Here is a 20,041-nt window from a genome sequence, read left to right as displayed (position 1 = left end):
GATCTTCATCTTGAGATTGCGTACCGAACTCCTTCGCGGGCTTCATCCACTCCATCTCCACGACCAACGTCTACGGCTCACCGTGGCTCGGCCCATCATCCTCATCGAGCTCGCCCTGTCGTCCTCATCCATAAATATTGCATAAATTTCTCTGTAACTTGTGGCTTTGATTCAAGATCTGAGATCTATGTTTTTTTTTGTTTTTTTTTTTTTTTATGATAAGAGGGTTGGTTCAGATCTGTCTTCAGTCTCTTCTTCGAGACTGAGTCCCCGACTTCTACGACCAGCTCCAGAACCAAATCGGCGGGGGAGGAGACGTTGAGATTGGTGACAGTGAATGAGTCGACTCGGAAGTCGGGGATCTTGGGGGGTTTAAAAGCCCAAAAGAGTGAGAAGGAAATGTGGGTTTTGTAAAGGAAAATTAATCAAGTGAAGAATCTGGCGGTGAAGAACTTTACTCTTTTGATTTCTACTGAACTTCGAATTTTCTGGAAATGACTTGAGATGAAGACGAACGGTGCCGTCGTGCCTCTGCCTAGAACTTTGGTGAAGAGAGGAGCTTCAGCTTCATGGAGGTCAGTGAACGCAGATAAGGAGAGATTACAGCCTCGGAGTGCTTCTTGATGGAGTTGATCGGAATGATTCCAGCTGATGCCGATCTCGATCTTTTTTTTTTTTTTTTTCAATGAGGCTGTTTGGGCCCGTAAACCCGGAAGCCTGGCCCGAAAGGAAACGGGCCGGTCCCTGTTGAGTGCAAAACGGGTTTTGGGCCCGAACGAAAAAAAAACGGGCCGGGCCCGGGCTCAGCAAATTTTTTGTCGAACCCGGCCCGTGCCCAGCCCTACTAATTGGAGTGTTCGACAAAAAGTCAACAACGGTCAGGAGTCAATGCCCCAAGCAAATATGTGAAAATCATTGGTTTGAGTTCGGAAAAAGCAAAAGAAGAAGGAGAAAATTGAAGCAAAGAAAAAGTTGTATTAAATAATTATTTGATTAATTAACCCTTGTATTAATTAATTAAGAGATTAATTAATCAAGGGATTAATTAATCATGCTCAGCCAAATGCCCCATGTTGCAATTAAACCTTAATTGCTTGCTTGTTAATTGAAGGCTACCATGTGCTAGAGTGCAAGGCCATCCCTCTCTTTCCCCTTGCCCACTCCCATGCTGCCACATGGCAGCCCCTATCCCATCATTTCCTCTTAGTTACGAAAGCAGCAGCCACCCATTCTCACCACTCTCTCCATATATATACATATATCCCATCATTCTCTATGCTGACCAACCCTACCATAGCCGCACATCCCCAAATCCTTTCTCTTCTCCAACAGTGCCGCAACCACCCCCAGATCCATCTTTCTCATTTTCTCGTCCACCTCCCACATCACCTCACACTCTCTCCTTTTCCCTTCTTCATTTTTAATTTCATCTTTTGGGATTGGACACTCAAGGCCTCAAGGGAATCATCATCAAGAGCACATATCTTATTTATTTTGGGTAGTTGGGTGAAGAAATTCTTGGTTCATACTTGCCCATAACTAGGAGTGACCAAGCTAACTCTCCCCTCTCTTCCTTATTATCTAGTTCATAATTTTTGTGTACTTTTGTTGATGAATTCTTGTATGGGTAGTGAGTAGTTCAATTTTGGGAGTTAGGGTTGTGAAGCCCTAACTCATCTTGTATAAATATTGATGCTTTAATTTTAATAAATGCAATTTCCATTGTGTATGCTTTAAATATGAATTTATTGGTCCTTAGAAGCATGTTTCTAGGTTTTGTCACCCTTTGAAATTATGTTGTGGGCAATTGTGATGAGTAGATTGATAAATTGACAACTTATTGGTCTTGTTGCATCTAGGATTTAAGTGTGGTGACCATTGCTAATTGGTACTTTATTTTATTTTTATTTTTCATTGTATGCATTTGAGTGATTCTAGCGCTAATTACCTCGGTTAGGTCCAACACCTAATCCCCGAGGTACGATAATCAAGGTTCAAATACTTCCCTTACTTGACAACGATTCGTACGCTTGCGAGAGTTTATGAGTCAAGTCAATGGCGCCGTTGCCGGGAATTAGGGTCTTCGGATCTGAATCCCTTGGTAATTGGCATTTTGGGTCACTTTTAGCATACTTTTATTTTATTTTTATTTTTATCTCTTGTTTCTTTGGTTAGTCGTTATTTTTTTTATTTTATTTTATTTATTTTGATTTGTCATTTCTTTGGTTAGTGTAGTCAAATTTCGTACTACTTGTGTTTAATTTCTCTTCACCCCTCTAGTTACTTGTCAATTTGTTGTGAGTTGAATTGGTGCTTATCTTGCTTATATTTTTGTCATTGAGATACTTGATTTCTTATTGGTTTTCCTTAGGTATATGAGCGACACTCTACTACCTATCAATTTGAGAAGTGGTCGTGCTTTGCAAAGACTACCTAGAGGAAGCCAACAAGGAGAGTTAGGAGACCAAGACATCGCTCTCAAGCACCTTCTAGGTCTCCTATTCGAGTAGTAGATATGGCTAACGAGCGTCAAGTACTACAAGATGAGGAAGAGATTCCAATGAGCCATTATTCATGTCCTAGCATTGTAAATGCTCCATCTTGCATTGTGCTTCCTCCGACAAATGCCAACTTTGAGATCAAGCCAAACGTGTTGTCTATTCTACCTACTTTCCATGGCATGGCTAGTGAGAGACCATATGATCATATAATTGAGTTTGATGCCATATGTTCCACTATGCACTTGGGAGGATTAACTTTGGAGGGTTTGAAGCTTCGATTATTCCCATTTTCTTTGAAAGATCAAGCACGCACTTGGTTTCATAAGCTTAAGCCAAGATCCATTCTCTCTTGGGCCGATATGCAAAGAGTCTTCTTGAATGCTTATTATCCACATCATCGGTCTACTTATATGTGAGATAGCTTGACCAAGTTCTTTCAAGAGGATAATGAGACTTTTTATGATGCATGGGAGCGCTTCAAGGATATTGAGTTAGGTTGCCCTCATCATGGACTCACCAAGTGGCTTCTTTGTGAATCTTTCTAAAATGGGTTGATTATTGATGATAGAAGGAGATTGCACTACACCAAAAATCGCATCTGACAACTGCAGAAAACTGATGTGGGATTTGGAGTCCTACCGTTGTAGAGTGAGCCGTTGTCTGATGAAAAATCAGACAACGGTGGAACACAGTTGTGTGATAAACATTCAGACAACAGGTATGTGTTATAACTGTTGTGTGATAGCTTGGCAGATGCGAAGCGCAGCTGCGCAGCAGTTGAGGCGCTGTCTTCAGACAACAGTGCCATTTTTAAGCTGTTGTATGTTAAGCATGTCAGACAACATATTTTTATTCTGTCTGTTGTCTGATTGATCTTCAAACTTCAGTTCTTAGACTATATCTGTTGTGTGATTAACTTTAGGACAACAGAGTTCAATTGATTCTGTTGTGTGATTAACTTTTAGGACAATATAGTTCAATTAATTCTGTTGTCTGAGTATAAATTAGAAGACACTGATTTGTTAAAAACCGATGTGTGATATGATTGATTACAATGTGTTTTTGTCATATTTTTGTTACCTAATCATTGTGTGATCAGAATTAGGCAAAATTAATGCTCCATTATTACCTAAATAATGGTACGTCTAGATCGTTGATCAATTGAAAAGAAAACACATTGCAAATGCTCAAATGAGTAATCAAACCTATTTCATATATCTCTTAATGTTAAAAGCATTTCCCAAAATCTGATACAACTACATAAAACATGCCACATATAGAGTTTGTGCAGGAACTTGGTTTCAATAGCTAACATATTGATACAAACTCGTCTTCCCACTATTCCAGGAACTTAGTCTGTGCAGCCATGGTGTCAAACCTTTAAAGTTGAAGCGAGTGGTTTGCAATTTCTGTCCAAATGTCCAACCAAAGACACCGCAGTCAAAAAAGCTAGTCCAAAACCTATATACAAACAAATAAGCTTCAGAAAGTTGAAATTCCTTTCTATCCATCAGAACACAACCTTCTGCCTGCCATCCAAAAGTGTATATATCCAATTGTTATGCTTATGATTTAAATATTGAAAGTTATTTTAATAATTGGACCATATACTGATATTATACAGCATATCTCATTATCAATCGTCTGAACTCAAAGATAATATACATTCAAGAACTACTAAAGTACTATCAAACATAGGGGTTTGGGTAATGTCTAAAGGTCATTCACAAGACGAATAACATATATCATTCATAATGTTATATCAGAAGTAAATATTATCTCAGAAAATAACTAAAAGGCATCTGTTCAAAACCGGGTGATCTTGTCAGAATAAAGAGATGAATAAAAAGATAATCTTCACAAGGATATCATTATACAACTACGCAGCCAAATTTCCTAGAGAATCTGAAAAGCGAGCACTTTTTTGCTATATTCAACCTCATAGTACTCATAATGGCAACCTTGGGTCGAACAATGACTAGAAAGTGAATATTCCAACCCAACATCCTCACACAATCTTCATACAGTTTAAAATTTGCCATTTCATCAATAACTTTTATTGGACTCATTACCAATCTCATTCCAAACAAACAAGGCATACAAGAAAATAGCACGAGTTACACAACGGAGAACTACAGGAAATGAAGAAGGCCAGAGCATTCACATCATAGATGAAAGAATACTTCATCAGGCTATGAAAGAAGAAACACATTCACCGAGTAATTAAATGAAATTTAGGAACGATACCAAGTTTATCTTCCCTTGCACAAGCTAAAAATCCCAAGCAATATACGAATTTATTGAGTCCACAGACAGAGAAACCTAAAAGAGTGATGAAATTACAAAATGCCATAAGTTTGGAGCAGTATTGCAATAATATTTGACAGTGAAACTGAATAGGATAATTGCAGGATTGTTTCTATACCACAAACCAGCTAGTTAAGAAGGTTGTTTCTGAACCTATATTACTTACTAAGTTTCTTCACTACCTACTATACTAAGGTTGAGTAAATCTTATAACACATCACTCAGTTTAGATGGACAAGTTTTCAGATTTTCCTTACTCTCAATGTACTAGAATTGAAAACTTGTAGGTTTTTTTTTTTTTTTTACAAACACCAACAAATCAAAAATCAAATAACACATTACCCAGTTACTTGGGGTTTCAGTCACACATTCAAACTGATCCCTCAATCACATCTGGACTAGATAAAGGGTGATGCTGATCCGAATGAATATAAGTAGCATCCACCCAAAATTAAAGGAGTCCAATAGATATGAAACATACCCCATGTGTTTTACCGGCAGCAACATTTGTCTCTTTGTAATCATCATTATTCCTGTACAGGAAGCGAATAAATATTATATATTATATATGTATATACATATTTTGAATGTAGAGAAGTGAAGCATGATAAGGAGAAAAAGAAAAGGAAAGAAAGAAAAAGAACAGAATCTAACCCTCCATCTAATGCACCAGCAACCTCTGCTGAAATAAAGAAGGGCGAATTCGCAAAAACCTCACTGAAAAAAATGCATATTACATTAATTGATATAGAAATAAGCAGCTGAAAGTCTAGTGGCAGTGGGCAGTACATTTGAAGTCAGATTTGCGGCCCAAGAAGACAACACAACTTCATTTTGGCATTTAGCTATCTCAGTTCATGCAAACTTAAATGATGCATGATTAGAAGCAGCATACCATGAAATCTATTTGTCAATTTTCACTTTTACGCATTTTTAGGATGAAAGGGTGTAAAGAAATAATCAAAAACTAGCTAAAAGGAAAGGGTAGATAAATTGAAACTTTGAAAGTAATATGCTGTAATACCCCGTAAATTCAAATTATTTTCCGAGGAAATTTTAGTAATGATTTCGTGGTCATGGGAGAAAGTACGAAGCTTTGAGGAGTTGTGAAACTAGTTCGAACGATTTTATTTCGAAAACGTATGTTATTTAGGGGCACGCGAAAATCGACTTTTTATACGTACCGAATTTGGGAAAACTTCCTTCATGAAAGTTGTAGAGCTCGTCGATACGATCGCGTGCCTATGCGGAACACAAAAATCGGAGTTCGTATGAATTAATTATGATTTTTTGAAAAAGTTTCCAGTTTGGTATAAAGCTTCCTTTTTTGGAAATTTTCCAAAAATATTTTTCAGTTTCCATTTTCGGAAGCCCGAAGCTCCCTCCCTCTTCCCGACCGAAAACGCTGCAAAAACTTCCACCGGCCATATCTTCCTCCTCCGGCCACCAATCCTCACCAAATTTCTTCCATTGGCTTTGTATAGTCCTTGCGCACCCTTCTGTGGTGGCCTTGAACGGCGGCGCGGCCTGTAGCGGCGGCGACAAGCTCGTTCCGATTTGAGTTCGATTTTAGTCAACGCCGGTTTTCTCCTAGCTCCGGCCACCAAAACTTTCGATCCTTAGCTTCCTGAACTCCCCTCAACCTGCTGATCATCATATCAGAAGAATCGCACCTGGAGTGACCGTTTTCACGTTCGTCGGAGCCGACCGGTTTTCGATCTGAAACCAAAACCTTTCGATCGTGATATCTCGAGTTGTAGTGCATCGTTTTGATTGATTATTGAACCAATGAGTTCGTCTTGATGTTCTTAACAACTATCCAGAAGGAATAGAGGCCTGAAATTGAAGTTTTTACGTCGAAATCTTGGCTCGCCGGTTTCTGGAAAAGTTCCAGCCACATTCAAACTGTTTTAGGTAATTTTCGACCACTTCCGTTCATTTTCAGACTTCATGCTAGTTAGGAAAATTGTTGGTCTTGATGAGATGAAGAGGAGCAGCCTGGCCCCGACACCATTGGCTGTGGTCGGCGGCGGTTCCGTCCAAACTCCGGCGCCCTTTCCCGGCCACCTCCGGGGTCAAAAATGTGATTTCTTTACATTTTTAGATTCTACATTTCAATACGATCATTTCGATATATTATACGCATTTTTTGGATATCGTATGATTTAGTTATAAATTTTATGGTTTAGATTAATTTCGATTGTTCGATTAATGATCTGTGAAGATCGGACCGTCCGATGGACTTGTAGTTTTGATATGTTGATCGTATGACTGTCCCAGTGACCATGTGTGGTCATGGACGAAGATCCGACCGTTGGATCTTCGTATAATTGTGGATTAGTATTTTGGAAGGCGATTTGTGAGAATCCGACCGTCAGATTTTCATAAAATTTTGTGGAGATGTTTATAAGGACGATTCAGGAAGATCCGACCATTGGATCTTCATGATAAATTAGAAGGATGATCCTAAGGGCGATCCGTGAGGATCCGACCGTTGGATCATCATATAATTGCGATCTGACCGTTGGATCGTCGTTTAATTTTGTTTATGAGTTGTTGACTAAGTAAAGATCATGTTGATTAGGTGATTGACGGTCTTCCTTGGTGAGCGGTTTTGGTGTGTATTGTGAAATTGAAGACGCAGCGGGATTAGAGGTGAGTAAACCTCACGTGGTTCATATTACGAACCGAGTACTTTTAATTATTTTATTTTGTCGTAGTTGTGTGAAAATATTTATGGAATAAATATTTGTTTTTAAATCATATGGACTTGATCAACTACGGTCCATAGGTAAGTAAATTGTTTTAATTATACAAAATGAATTTCCTGATTTTCTTGTGTGAATTATAGTTGGTATTAGTGATTATCCCTGAGCGGATGATTACGTATATATATATATATATATATATATATTTACGTGTGTATATATATATGGAATGGTGTGACATTGAGGTGTGTGTGAAATTACGATAATTTGTTTATGATATGATATTGTCCTTGAAATTGCCATGATTATTTATGATAATGTTAACCGATAAATGTGTGTGATAATCATGTTGACCTTCTGAGTTGATTTGAGGGTAGAAATGTAGTGCTTTGAGGACAGGGAGAGTCCGAAGAACGCCGGTTAAATAATAACCGAGATGTAGTGCTCTGAGGACAAGGGGAAAGTCCAAAGAACACCGGTTAAATAATAACCGAGATGTAGTGCTCTGAGGACAAGGGGAGTCCGAAGAACGCCAGTTAAATAATTTCCAAAAAAGGAAGCTTTATACCAAACTAGAAACTTTTTCAAAAAATCATAATTAATTCATAAGAACTCCGATTTTTGTGTTCCGCATATGCACGCGATCGTATCGACGAGATCTACAACTTTCTTGAAGGAAGTTTTCCCAAATTCGGTACGTATAAAAAGTCGATTTTCGCGTGCCCCTAAATAACATACGTTTTCGAAATAAAATCGTTCGAACTAGTTTCACAACTCCTCAAAGCTTCGTACTTTCTCCCATGACCACGAAATCATTACTAAAATTTCCTCGGGAAATAATTTGAATTTACGGGGTATTACAAACTGTCACGCCCTGAATTTGAATAACCAATTCAAATCCGAAACATGAATAATAACAATTACAAATAAACGTCCTGAATTTTTTTCTCACAAACAACCACACTTCACACCTCTCATTACTACAATAAACCAAATCTGCAAGTTCTTTAATATTACAACACACCCTCTCCAAAATTAAATGTAAGCTCAATGAGCATAACAACCTCACCACAAAGCTGTAACTCAAATACCACTACTCTAAGCAGCCTGATCACCTTCTCGATTCTCCTGACCTGTAGGATGACCCTCTACACAATTTGAATAGTGTACCGGGATTACAACAACACCAAACCCGGTAAGCCAAGACAGCCCGTATGAGTAAACTAGAAAGAACTGTTGATTTTAAATCATATTTCATTTAACTCAAGTAAACAACCAACAATCTCAACATCTGTAAGGAAACATCAAACCGAAACACGAAAAATCCACAACGAATACATTTCCACAATCCTCTAATCCACAATATCACTACTTTGGTCCATCCTAACTGTTTGGACCCAACACCAACAACACGTTAGAGTTCTAACTACATCGCTGTCTGTCACCTCAGCCAAGGCTTAAATAAACGATATACATCTCGGTTATTATTTAACCGGCGTTCTTCGGACTTTCCCCTTGTCCTCAGAGCACTACATCTCGGTTATTATTTAACCGCGTTCTTCGAACTTTCCCCTTGTCCTCAGAGCACTACATCTCGGTTATTATTTAACCGGCGTTCTTCGGACTTTCCCCTTGTCCTCAGAGCACTACATCTCGGTTATTATTTAACCGGCGTTCTTCGGACTCTCCCTGTCCTCATAGCACTACATTTCTACCCTCAAATCAACTCAGAAGGTCAACATGATTATCACACACATTTATCGGTTAACATTATCATAAATAATCATGGCAATTTCAAGGACAATATCATATCATAACCAAATTATCGTAATTTCACACACACCTCAATGTCACACCATTCCATATATATATACACGTAAATATATATATATATATATATACGTAATCATCCGCTCAGGGATAATCACTAATACCAACTATAATTCACACAAGAAAATCAGGAAATTCATTTTGTATAATTAAAACATTTTACTTACCTATGGACCGTAGTTGATCAAGTCCATATGATTTAAAAACAAATATTTATTCCATAAATATTTTCACACAACTACGACAAAATAAAATAATTAAAAGTACTCGGTTCGTAATATGAACCACGTGAGGTTTACTCACCTCTAATCCCGCTGCGTCTTCAATTTCACAATACACACCAAAAACGCTCACCAAGGAAGACCGTCAATCACCTAATCAACATGATCTTTACTTAATCAACAACTCATAAACAAAATTAAACGACGATCCAACGGTCAGATCGCAATTATATGATGATCCAACGGTCGGATCCTAACGGATCGCCCTTAGGATCATCCTCCTAATTTATCACGAAGATCCAACGGTCGGAGCTTCCTGAATCGTCCTTATAAACATCTCTACAAAATTTTATGAAAATCTGACGGTCGGATTCTCACGAATCGCCTTCCAAAATACTAATCCACAATTATACGAAGATCCAACGGTCGGATCTTCGTCCATGACCACACATGGTCACTGGGACAGTCATACGATCAACATATCAAAACTACAAGTCCAACGGACGGTCCGATCTTCACAGATCATTAATCGAACAATCGAAATTAATCGAAACCGTAAAATTTATAACTAAATCATACGATATCCAAAAAATGCGTATAACATATCGAAATGATCGTATTGAAATGTAGAATCTAAAAATGTAAAGAAATCACATTTTTGACCCCCGGAGGTGGCCGGAAAAGGGCGCCGGAGTTTGGACGGAACCGCCGCCGACCACCGCCAATGGTGTCGGGGCCAGGCTGCTCCTCTTCCTCTCATCAAGGCCAACAATTTTCCTAACTAGCATGAAGTCTGAAAATGAACGTAAGTGATCGAAAATTACCTAGAACAGTTTGAATGTGGCCGGAAATTTTCCAGAAACCGGCGAAAAATGCAGAAACCGGCGAGGCAAGATTTCGACGTAAAAACTTCAATTTCAGGCCTCTATTCCTTCTGAAGAGTTGTTAAGAACATCAAGTCGAACTCACTGGTTCAAGAATCAATCAAAACTATGCACTACAACTCGAGATATCACGATCGAAAGGTTTTGGTTTCAGATCGAAAACCGGTGGAGCTCCAACGAACGTGAAACCGGTCACTCCAGGTGCGATCCTTCTGGTATGATGATCAACAGGTTGAGGCGAGTTTAGGAAGCTAAGGATCGAAAGTTTTGGTGGCCGGAGCTAGGAGAAAACCGGCGTTGACTAAAATCGAACTCAAATCGGAATGAGCTTGCTGCCGCAGCTACAGGCCGCGCCGCCGTTCAAGGCCACCACAGACGGGTGCGCAAGGACCATAAGAAGCCAATGGAAGAAATTTAGTGAGGATTGGTGGCCGGAGGAGGAAGATATGGCCGGTGGAAGTTTTTGCAGCGTTTTCGGTCGAGAAGAGGGAGGGAGCTTCGGGCTTCCGAAAATGGAAACTGAAAAATATTTTTGGAAAATTTCCAAAAAAGGAAGCTTTATACCAAACTGGAAAATTTTTCAAAAAATCATAATTAATTCATACAAACTCCGATTTTTGTGTTCCGCATATGCACGCGATTGTATCGACGAGCTCTACAACTTTCATGAAGGAAGTTTTCCCAAATTCGGTACGTATAAAAAGTCAATTTTCGCGTGCCCCTAAATAACATACGTTTTCGAAATAAAATCGTTCGAACTAGTTTCATAACTCCTCAAATCTTCGTACTTTCTCCCATGACCACGAAATCATTACTAAAATTTCCTCGGAAAATTATTTGAATTTACGGGGTATTACATATGCTTTTTTTAAGAAGAGATGGTGAAAAGAATCATTACCATAAATAATAACATCAACATCTAATGTTACCAAGTCAACAGAGGAAATAGCATTAATACCTGATAAACCTAATAAACTTTCAAACTCAGTGGTGTAGACGTCAACAGATTGTTCCAAGACATCTACCTCTTGCTTGTTTCTGCTCATTCTATGAAACAAAAAGTCAATGCAAACAAAAGTGCAACAGGAAAGATAAATAGGAATATGGTTTGGATAGAAAAAATAGAGATAAAAATTATGCAAAGTGTCTCAACATTAACAACAGGGATCAAACAAACCTGTATTGAACACACGCTCAGAGTTCTTAGCTTGAAACGATTCCAATGACTTCAAGGTCATATTGAACTTATTATGCAGGCGAGTGAAAACAGTAGCAAGCTGAGCATCCTCAGGACTCGATTGAGAGGGAATGACATTTCTTTTAGCTTTAGCTGCTGAATCCCGTTGGTAGCATTTCCTTAGTTTTCCTTGATCTGGTTGATAAGTTTACCCCTTGAAGCTCTGATGCTTCACAATAATTCTAGCTTATTTTTCTTAACAAGTCAACTGTCTTCCTAAATTTTAATAACTTCCTAAAAGACCCTTAGCATATCCTAGTGAGTGCAATGTCTCAAAAGTATACTAAATCAAAAATGGGGTGTGTATTCACTAACACTAGTACAAAATCGAAAATAGACAACGTTACCTAGATAACGGTTTAATAAAAAACGTTGTGGGTTTTTTTTTTACAACGGTATAGTCAAAACCGTTATAAAAAAGTGTTGGTCCCTTGGTTAGAAATTTTCTCATTTTACTTGTACAACGGTGTGGTCGAAACCGTTATCTATAGATAGTAACAAAGTGTTGGCCCCTTGGTAGAAATTTGTGAATTGAACTTATACAACGGTACTGTCAAAATCGTTATCGATCTAAAAATATTAAAAGTGTTGGTCCCTTGGTTAAAAACGTTAATTTAACTTATACAACGGTACGGTCAAAACCATCATCAATTTGTAAATATTAAAAGTGTTGATCCACCATTAAAAATTTATTTATTTAAAGAGTTTTATTCTAATTCATCAAATCGAGGAAGTGAGAAACAAGATGCCAACAAGATCGATCCTAAGCTGTCATAAAAAAAATAAAAATAAAAAACCCATACTGTTGCGTTTAATTATGCTTTAGCTAGGCCTTATTCATCCAGCCACTTAAGAAGAAAGATAGGCATAATTAATTATTATGCTTTAGTAGTTTAGTTGCTGCTTGGCAGCCTTATTGTAGCTTAGGCGCGGTGGCAAATAGTTACAAAAGAGGTGTAAGAATTTAATATGGAACTGCAAGTTCAAATTAAGAAGAGCGACGAGTGCGGGAGGCATAGAGACAAGGCTTTGCCTGAGAAGGAAGAGCTTTCCAAAGCCAATTATTGAGATGTCGCGGCGAAATTGGCCGAAGCTAATGGAGCAAAAACGAGGATTTGCAGTAGAAGGATGAGATGAAGAATCAATTGGACGACGTCATTAAGGAGAAGGATGGGTTCATGGTTGAGATTGGGAATTCGTTATCTAATGTTCGAGGAATGGCCATGGAAGGTCAGCCACTAGCCTGCAAGACCTCCCTAATTGTGGTAAAAAAATTTGGTTTCTCAAATTTTTTTTGGGTCAATTGGTTTATGATGAAATGGGAGGCAAACTTATATATATAGACTTGTTGTGATCGAATATATCAGTATTAATTAAGCAAACAACCCTTAAGGTTAAATTTTCAAAATACCTGAAATTGCCCTTCTTTTATTAAATTTTAAAATCTGCAATTTAATGTATATAGGCTATAATAGTAACTTGATAAGTATAAAAAACAGAAAAGGAAAAAAAAAAAAAAAACACAACGTGAGAGGTTGGGAGGTAGTTCTTTCCCAATTGCAATTTGAAAAGAGTATTCTTATTTGAAAAAAAAAAAAAAAAGATTAATATTACATAAATATATAACAAAAGAAAAAGTAAATTGACACACACGTTAGCGTGTATTAAGAGGCTAGTATATATATATATATATATATATTCTGAAATTTTCCCTCCACATCAGTTTAATTCCCTCCCTTTTTTTTCCGTTCCCCGTTTCTAAACACGATCAAACACACTACTCTTTATGCCCCTCTTGTCTGTCAGTTAGGGGAAAAAATATTTCCTCTCGTCTAAATCAAAATGTTCTCCCAGGTAATTGTGTTTCAATTGAAGGCTAATCTGGGATTGGGTATGTATGTTTAGAGTTTGTAATTCAATTTTGATGCTTTGATGACTGTTTACTGTTTTTTCTTTTTCATAAGTTTTTCTTTTGATTGTTTCTTAGCCTTGGGCATTGTGTCTGGACATATTTTCTTGAACTGTTGCAATTGCTTTCGGATTTCTTATTGTCCTTGTGTTCTTTGGTTGTGTGTTTGTAAGATGCTATATTGGCTTGCTTGAGGTTTGCACTTCATAAATTTCATATCGGAAGTAAGATTTGGGCCTAGTCTACCAGGGACTTCTCATTTGATATTTGCTTGGTTAGGATTGGGGGATGTGGGACTATAATTGTTCTTTTGTTGTTAGGGCGGTTTTTGATATATGCTGTTGTTCAAGTTCTATGTTAGAATTGGAAATTAGTCTTCTGTTTCCTGAAATAATTGGCATTGATTTTGACTGTCCTGTAGCATGTTGAAGTGTTCGGGTGCTGCTATTGTTTTTGCAGTAATATTAAGCAAAAGCAGTACCTTTAGGGTATAGGGTAATAGTTCAGCAGCTGAACTATTAAATGCCAGGCCTAGTTAAGCTCTGCCCGTCAGAGTTTGTAGTTAATAATACTCTGCTTTCTTGCTGGATTGTACTAGTACCAAGGTTTAAAAAAAAAAAGAAAAAAAAGTTGTGTGTGACTGTGTATTATGAGTACTGTAAAAGAGGAGTTGATAACTTGATATTTTAAACTCAATAGTTTCTGTCCTTGCAATGATAAACTTAATTTTCAGGTAATTGACTTCCCTCATAAGTCATATGTATGATACTTATCAGACCAAATTGCAGATAATATATATATATATATATATATATATGCTTGTTGCTGTAGAGAATTTCTTTTAGGCATAATTTATTTTTGTCTATAACTACAGGCTTATCTTGCTGTTACTGCCACGAGGATTGTTGAAATGCCACCATGATATGACTGTTAATGTAAAATTGAATACTACATTGTCATTGCTTGAGGAATATTGTCTGTCATAGTGTATATATAGATGAATATTTCTTGGCCATGATAAAAGTTTATAAGTTCATAAAGAATGAACTTTATTGGTTCTTGGAATTTTGTAGAGATTGATTGTCCTCTTGGTTGGGGCAGGTCTTAGTATGTATAGTAAGTTTAACTTGGGTTTTGGACTACTAAGCTGAAATGAGTTCTTGGGACATTAAGTTTGGCCTTGAGTGCAATAGTGGTATCATGTTAGCTACGCCATGGGCTTTTGTCCGTGTCTTGATATCCTAATGTAGTTTATTCTTTGTGGGTTTACGTTTTGGGGAGGCCAATGGGTTAGTTTAGGATACTGAAATCACTTGTTTTGACTATATATGTATCATACAAGTTAGTAGCAGTGACTTAATTGTTAGGCAAAAACAAGGAAAAGAAAAGTTTATTGACATCTATTCAATATCTGTTTCTGAAATTCTCTTTTGGTATTTCCATATCCTATTACATGTCCTTGTTATTAAGAACATATATCAATTTCAAGTCCTCTACTTTTAATTTTTTGGTAGAACAGAAGTCCCCTACTTGTTGATAAAAGAAGGTATTCCTTTGTTTTAGTTTATAAAGCTTCTGAATAAAAACATTAAAATTTAGTTGTTTGACCTAAGTCGTGTCTATTCTTGATGTTGATCTTCCACTGAGCATGCTGAATGTTTTGGAAATGGCCCTTAGAAATGATGTAAATAGTAGTTGATGTCTTTGTTTTTTATGTCCAATTAGTGGTATGTGTATAAAGATCCAATTTGCTGCTTGTAATCCTAGAATAAGAGTCAACAAAGAAGCAAATTCAGAGGGAAAAGTGTAATAGCTTATCAGTAATACCGATATGTAATAATGAAGGTAATGTAGTCATGATTGTGAACTAATATACTAGCAGTAGATCATGGATGGTCAACTACACTGCCTTCTTGTGTTGTGTCATGAATTTAATTCCTATATCCTATGCTCATTTATACATGATTTACAGTTCTAATGGTTGTAATGAGATGGATGTGGTGCAGGAGGCATGCAAAATTTAAAAGGACAGCAGCATCATTTAGACTTTATTTGCTGCTTGATCATGAATGCATTACACAGATAAGTTGCTTAGGCTATGTGGATTCAGGTTTAATCTTTCTTTTTTCAACCACTTTGCATTGACGATAAACGAAATGTGATAGATTGAGGGAACAAAACTAAACTCGAAACTTTGAATTTATTCAAGAACTTCTGTCGTTTTGAATTGTCTACGGATTGTGTTTTTCATTCTTGGTGCATTCTTCTCTTATGCTGAAAGAAGGATCTCTTGATCACCATCTGTGCAATTATTTTAGGGTTTATTGCATTACTTAATTTAGTTGTTGTAACCTCTGTTTCAGTAGAATGGAATAGCAATCCATGTGGTTGAAGTAACAGTGTTTATTCAAGTCTTATAAGTGGTCTTTGAAGTAAATTGTTTTACAGATCGTGTTTTCCTATTCCTTGGTTTTAGATTATCAGTAATAACCTATGGCTATCTGCCTGAATTCAAAGTACACATCGTTTATCTACAAAGTACCAGGCTTACGAAATTAGAATCATGATTCTTTGTAGCTTCATCATGTGAACATCATGTAGTACCATCTCATTCATTGGGTAGCCTGTCCATCGTATTTGAGCAAAAATGACCTTGCTGGAGTAGTAACTGCGTTTTAGATTATCAGTAATAACCTATGGCTATCTGCCTGAATTCAAAGTACACATCGTTTATCTACAGAGTACCAGGCTTATGAAATTAGAATCATGATTCTTTGTAGCTTCATCATGTGAACATCATGTAGTACCATCTCATTCATTGGGTAGCCTATCCATCGTATTTGAGCAAAAATGACCTTGCTGGAGTAGTAACTGCTAATGACATCAAGTTTCAATGACATTAGCTGGTCTGGATTTCGCAAAGCATTAGCAGTATAGGTAGCTATGTAGTAGAAATTTCCTTTGTTCATTGCATTAGGCTGCAATCGCCCTTTCCCTCAACACTTAAGATTTTTGCATATAAATATACAGCTTAAACCCAATGATTTCTGCAATCGCTTAAAAGGTTTCTGTTCCAATATCTTCAATAATTATGGATCTTATTTAGTTTTAGTTTCATTTAATTTTCAAGGTTTCCAGCTATGAATCTCATGTTAGTAGTTCTTGTAGTCCTTAATCATGTACAGTACTTTATTTTTCTTGGGGATTTTACTTTTGAAAATTTAAATAAGCTTTTGGTGCTTCTTCTTTTGTATATCGATTGTTTCTGTAAAGCTGTATTTTTTCTGTTCATTTTTTTAAGTTTTGTTCTTCTGAGAATTTGTAGTAGACTGGTCATCGAGTATTTGATTCATTTGTGAAATCCTCAATTTCAGTGGCAGCTTATTGCTACAATTTTTTTAATCATCGTGTTGATCTTGTTTGAGGAATTCATGTGTTTATACTTGGAAAAGCAATATGTTGCATTCTTGAATTTTTGTACATTTGTAAATTGAAATTCAGATTTACTTGACTTTTTTTTTTTAAAACCTTTTTAGTTACTCACTGAGCTTTTGGTTTGCTCATCACCCATTTTGGTTGATTTGCAGATCCTTGAGAGAGTTTAGAAGGGTTTGGACTATGTGCTTCTGTTCTTTACTTTTCGTTGTTCTTTTTGTAATAACTGACTTGACTTTTGTACTGAACTTGGTCTTTTTTGGGTCTGGGATTTTACAAATGGTATAAGAGCAATAGTCCTCGGATAATTGTTGCTGTCGTATTCCAATTTTTATTTTGTGGTAGAGGCTTGAGTCAAGACTTTCGTCAGCTTTATTTTACCTTGCTTGCTAGAGTGAGAGGCTTATACCACCTGCTACTGCTGGTATGTTGTTAGTAGAGATTTTTCTAGTATTTTGGCTTGTGCTAATTTTTGTTGTCTTTAATTGTTTGTTATGATCTATTTCTTTTCTTGTTTGATCGAGTTGTTATTTTTCTTTAATCTTAACTGAAACCAGAACTCCATATATATTGTACTTTTGGAACTGCTGCATATATTAAATCTGCAGTAGCTAGCTAGAGCTTTGTGTTACTTTGATTGTTTTCTGTGCTCCTTCTAATTCGAATCCTTTCTTTTTTCAATACACTTCTATAGCAATGCAAGCATCAAACACCTCTCTAATAATTCTAATGGCCAGCCCACAAACTCTTCTTTAATGTTTTCATAGATTGAAATAGATTATTTGTTTTTTTTTTCTTGGAATTGATCAGTTCACTTCGTCATGGGTAGGTACAATTTCTTAATCTGCTGGGTTTGCTATTTGGGGATGCTACTTGGTTGGTAAAAAGATTTGGATTACTTCAATTCTGCTTCAGGTAAAATTTGTTAAATCTATAAAAGAAATATACATAATCTACATTCATAATGAATACATGTAAACAGACATTTATGTACAAAATAGAACTAGGATTGATACAGTATCAGCAATCCCAGTTTTCCAGAAATATTGAAAATGGAAAATTTCATACTTACTTGAAGAACTTGATTCATTCATTTTGATCTTCTCCTGATTACACCTATATAATTCTCGTATAAGTGGATGGGACTGTTTATGAATGAGAATATGGGACGTGTATCAGCAGGGACCAAAACCTGATTATATATGAAGCTTAGCCATGCATGACAGTTTCTTCCATCAAGAAACTGTCATGCCATTCTAACTGCTTTTTCAAATTTGTCCTAATCAGATTTATCCTAATAACCATATCTATTTGATTTTGAAATCAAAACAGATTAATGAGGTGGACTAATATGATTTAATCAAGTCTGCAACCTCAATTTTTATAATCGGATTCCATACCAGTCATATATGTATATCTATGTCCAACTTAATACAATGTCTTGTTCTTAAGACATCTAACAAAATTACCTTTAGTGTTGACTTTTTCCTTCTGTTTGTGTAGTAAAATCTAAATATGCATGATATGTTTGTTGCTATGTATGTTGATATGTGTTTAATTATCCCGATATGTTTGTTTAATTATGCCTGATATGTATGTTGATATGTATTTGTCCAAATATGTGACTCTTCTGCTTTATTGACATAAATCATTAAAGAAACTGATCGATGATGTGATTTCTCTACATGCTGATCTATATATGTTAGGAGTAACACTTTTTTATCCATCTATGTAGTTGTTTATTCTTGCTTAAGATGAAGTATTGTTTTGTAAATGGACCTCTTGTTCTTCTGTAATAATTTTAAGATGGATAAGTCATGGATGCTTGAGGATAGAAGATCACGGGAGTATGAACTTGGGGTTGAAGCATTCTTAAAGTTCACAGTAGAAAATGCTAGAAATGAAAATAGAATTCCTTATCCTTGCTGGGAGTGTGGAAATACAAAAGACTTTGGCGTTGGAATTATCAAAGGTCATTTGTTTAGCTATGGTATTACACCAAACTATCAGAATTGGATATGGCACGGATAACCTTCCAAGTCAGCTTCAAATTTGGACTCTCGTGCTGATAGTACACATAAACGTGGACCTGGTAATACACATGAACCTGAAGCTGATAGTGTAGATGAACATGAGCCTGTGATTGACTCTGACTCGGTGCATATGGATGATAATATGGCACGGAGAGCCTTCCAAGTCAGCTTCAAACTTGAAGATATTCAAGGTGTACTAGCTAAGGTATATTCATTATTTAAGTTATTCAGCATTTGCTGGCATGATCATTTGGTAGCTTCAATTTGTTGTTTGGCCTGGATTGGTACTCCATCTTGCTACATTATGTCTTTAAAAGAAATTTAGTTTAGCTTCAAGGTTTTCAGTTTGAGATTGTAACTTCTGGCATGACTTGATTGTTTTTTTAGATAACCATTGCATGATTAATGCATCTTGTGTGAGTATTTTGCATTATGTTTCATTTATATATTTAGAAGTAATTCATTATATTTAGCATGTGAACAGATTCCTTCTATTCAATTTTTAGTGAATTACATGACCAATGTGTGCATTCACAATTGAATTTTACAATACTTTTTTATTTATTTAGCATACTGGTGACTAATTGCATATGGTTTTATGCTCCAATGTTTAAAAATTTTCTTTTTCTTTTTTCTTCGTAGTGGGAAGGAACTATGAAGACCACATACCTTCAAGAAGAAATCGATGAAGTTCGTGATGAGTGGGCAGAATTCGTTAGCGACAAGTATCTTTAGACTCCTTAGTTCTATGGTTTAACTACGTACCTGGTGAAACTTCTTTAATTTGTTGCAAAATTTATCTTTTTCTTTATATGAGAGCTAAGTACCTTTATGACAGCTAGTACTATTTAGGTTTCTTTTACTTTTTGCAAACTTCACTCAAAAAATTTCAACTGAGAAAGCATTGTAAATGTGATTACTTGAAGTACTTCTCTATATATTAATATATTGCAATTTCATTTCAATTTCCTGAATT

General features: G+C 36.4%; 2 long non-coding RNA genes and 1 other non-coding gene across 4 annotated transcripts; all 3 read right to left on the bottom strand.

The window, feature by feature from the left end:
* Nucleotides 1-2,903: 2,903 nt before the first annotated feature.
* Nucleotides 2,904-3,015, bottom strand: LOC112201276. Its single transcript, XR_002936716.1, has one exon. It is a non-coding gene; the product is annotated as a small nucleolar RNA R71 (small nucleolar RNA).
* Nucleotides 3,016-3,693: 678 nt separating this feature from the next.
* LOC112196000 lies at nucleotides 3,694-6,139 on the bottom strand. 2 transcript variants are annotated; one of them, XR_005809112.1, is made up of 4 exons: nucleotides 5,993-6,139; nucleotides 5,463-5,525; nucleotides 5,290-5,341; nucleotides 3,694-3,962 (listed from the first exon to the last, which is right to left on the bottom strand). It is a non-coding gene; the product is annotated as an uncharacterized LOC112196000 (long non-coding RNA). The 2 variants fall into 2 exon arrangements; XR_005809111.1 differs by lacking the exon at nucleotides 3,694-3,962 and adding an exon at nucleotides 4,152-4,823.
* Nucleotides 6,140-8,340: 2,201 nt separating this feature from the next.
* LOC121052916 lies at nucleotides 8,341-10,959 on the bottom strand. The gene is made up of 3 exons (XR_005810244.1): nucleotides 10,392-10,959; nucleotides 9,650-9,720; nucleotides 8,341-8,664 (listed from the first exon to the last, which is right to left on the bottom strand). It is a non-coding gene; the product is annotated as an uncharacterized LOC121052916 (long non-coding RNA).
* Between the last annotated feature and the right edge of the window lie 9,082 nt (nucleotides 10,960-20,041).

The sequence above is a fragment of the Rosa chinensis genome, chromosome 4 (genome assembly GCF_002994745.2).
Source record: "Rosa chinensis cultivar Old Blush chromosome 4, RchiOBHm-V2, whole genome shotgun sequence".
In the NCBI taxonomy this organism is placed as follows: domain Eukaryota; kingdom Viridiplantae; phylum Streptophyta; class Magnoliopsida; order Rosales; family Rosaceae; genus Rosa; species Rosa chinensis.
This window is presented reverse-complemented; position numbering and strand designations above follow the sequence as displayed.